A 2962-nucleotide genomic window follows, 5' to 3' on the forward strand; every position below is an offset into this window, starting at 1 on the left:
CTACTATAGCCATATATCCATATTCTGAATATATCAATTCCTGATTACTCCCAAAAAGCCCCAAATTTTTTTTCACTTCAGAAAACCAAGGTCATTAAGTTGGTATTTACCACACCAATGACTCATATATAAAAGTGTACACATATTCTTGGGAAGCTACAATCTGTAATTGTGTTGTTTTTAAATAAATGGGCACAAAACATTTTAGTTCAAATGCATTTGGTGATTCTGAGATTGCTTTCCTACAGCACACTCCTTTTTTTTTTTTTTTTTTTTTTTTTTTCCAGAGGAATACAGAAGCATTTTGGGAGAATTATCTTCTACCCTGGAGTTGGAACAGGACAGCTACAGACCTAGTTACTCTTAGAGCAATAGAAAAAGACAGAACTTCCCCAGGGCCATCCTGGTCAACATCCACCTGCTGGAGTTGACCTATCAGGTTTACAATTAAAAAAAAAAAAAAAAGAGAAAGTAAAAGTTAGCCCGTTTGTATATCTACACTTGAGGTATAGTGAATAGAGAATGATATTAGAAGATAGAAGCCTGGCTATATTACTAATTACCTCTCTCTCTGAGAAAGTAATTTAATCTCCCTGGTCTTCAATTTCCTAACTTCTAATGAGATGTGGCTGTAAAGGATTGTCTATAATAAACCCTCCAACTCTTCAAATCTGTAAATTATCTTGTCAACCCCTGACATATCTGAATAAACCTGAAGAAGTTATTACACTGAGCACAATTTTATTCCAGGGACTTGTTTAACTCAAGCAAGCAATCATGTTCTGATTTTGGTGATTTTAAAAATTGATATATACACTCAGCTGAGATGTTGAGAGTTGAGTTACACATTGTATCATTGTTTGAAATGGGCATAGATTTCACAGTATTAAATATTTCCAGTGTTATATTGATACATTATATAAATATGTAACTATTTATATTTTTTATAAATTATTTTAAAAACTTGGAGAGTTTTAATTTGATATACTTTTGCAACTTGTGAAAAAAAGACCTTTTCTCTGAATCAGGTTTTAGTTTTTTTTGATTCTTTCCTTTTCCCTACTAATTATTAAACTGAAAAAAAAAAATGTGCTCAGGTAAAATGAATAGTTTGGAGCTTACTTTCTATGTTTTAGTTGCTGTGGAATTTCAAGACATGTGTAATATGATTTTTCAATGGCAATAGAAGACTTGGGTTTAAGTCCCAATTTGGCTTTTAGTATTTCTTTCCATCTGATAGCAGTCTCCTTTCTCTTACTAACAAATTTCCTGACTAAGGCAAAAACAAACAACAAAAAAATTAGGGAAGTAAAGCTTAATGTTAGAAAGCAAAGGAAGGAATTAAGTCAACAGAGTAGAAGGAAATGCATCACATTTAGCATTCTTACCTTTTCTCATGCACTTCCTAAACCCTCTTTATTTCATGAGATCACCACCTGATAGTCAGTCACCTGATAGTTAGTTTGGAGGTAGTCTTGCCCTCACTTCCTAGTATTCTTACACCAGAATTGTGCTTCCATTGTTTTAACTACAAAATCACATCTTGCAGCAGTTACAGTTCTGAATTTTCACCACATTAAAATTTTACATTATTTGAAGACACGAAATGGATCACATTTGTATTTGTATATCCCAGAATGTTTCCTTAGTTAAAATTAAAACTCAATGAATATGTGTAAATTATAAGAAGCTGGATATCCAGAGGTTTTATTTTCTCTGTCGATATTCAACTGTTTCTCAGAGTGTCTGACTCAGTTTAGAATAGATAATATTTAATGGTTCATTTTGTGAGGCGGATTTATGTACTTGTCAGCATTGCTTTGTAATAAGTAACCCCCAAAGCTTAGCTAGTTACAATTATGGTCATTTCTTGCTCAATTCACATGTCACCATCTGCAGTTCAACTATAACTGCTGCCCTTGCAGCTTTTGTAGGTAGTGCTTGGCATAGCTCCCAGAGAATTTTATCTCTGGAAAGAGGGCAGCCCTATTGTGAACATGCCAATTACCAAAGCAAAAAGGAGGAAAGCAGGGCTGAGCTCAATCACAAAATGTAACTTCAAGTTTCTTCTTGAATGTGTCACTTTAGCTCATATTCCATAAACAAAGCAAGTCATGTGACCAAGTCCAAAGTTAAAGAGGCAAAGATCTCACATGGTAATGAGTGTATTATATAATTCTATTACTGAAAAAATGGAGTTAAAAATTATAAAGAATGCAATAGAACACTTTCCACACTCCTGGAGAGAAATATTCGTTTTCCTCCTTTTCATATGCAAAATATATATTTTCCTTACCTCCCCCCAAAGAAGGCACCATCACATTCTTATGCCATCAGCTCATCAGGCTCAAAGTCAGAGTTCATGACCATCTACACAGAAGTTACAAATGTGGTTTATCTAAATATGGAGAAATACGGACTGAAAAGAGAAATTATTTTCCTACACACAGCCAATGCACATCAACAGGACAAAGGATAACTACAGTAAGCATCTGCATTCAGAAAGGGAAAGAAAGAGGGGCAGACAGATGTCATTGGTTCATAACAATTCCAAAGCCAGATAGCCCTTGTTTTGAAGGAAGAGAACATTTCTTTATTATGCTCAAATTCATTTCTGAGAAAAGTAACCCCATACAAATATTGTTGGGACTCTTTGTTTTTCCATCTGAAATGTATCGTTTCTCATTACCCTTCCTGTGACTGTCCCAAGAGGATGATGGTTAGCCTGCACTCCTAGAGGGTAGCAGAACTTCTGACTTTTTTTTTTCCAGTCTGTAAACATATGGGACATCAATTGATGGTTTACATGCCCAAGATTCCAACAACTTCTAATCCAGCCTGGAATTAAATTTGTCAGTATAAAAGTCTCAAAAAATATAACAATGAGTTATTTCTCTAGTAGTCTCCCCTTATCCATGGTTATGTGTTTCATGGTTGTAGGTTTCAGTAACCCACAGGCAAC

Source organism: Chlorocebus sabaeus, chromosome 12 (genome assembly GCF_047675955.1).
Source record: "Chlorocebus sabaeus isolate Y175 chromosome 12, mChlSab1.0.hap1, whole genome shotgun sequence".
NCBI lineage: Eukaryota > Metazoa > Chordata > Mammalia > Primates > Cercopithecidae > Chlorocebus > Chlorocebus sabaeus.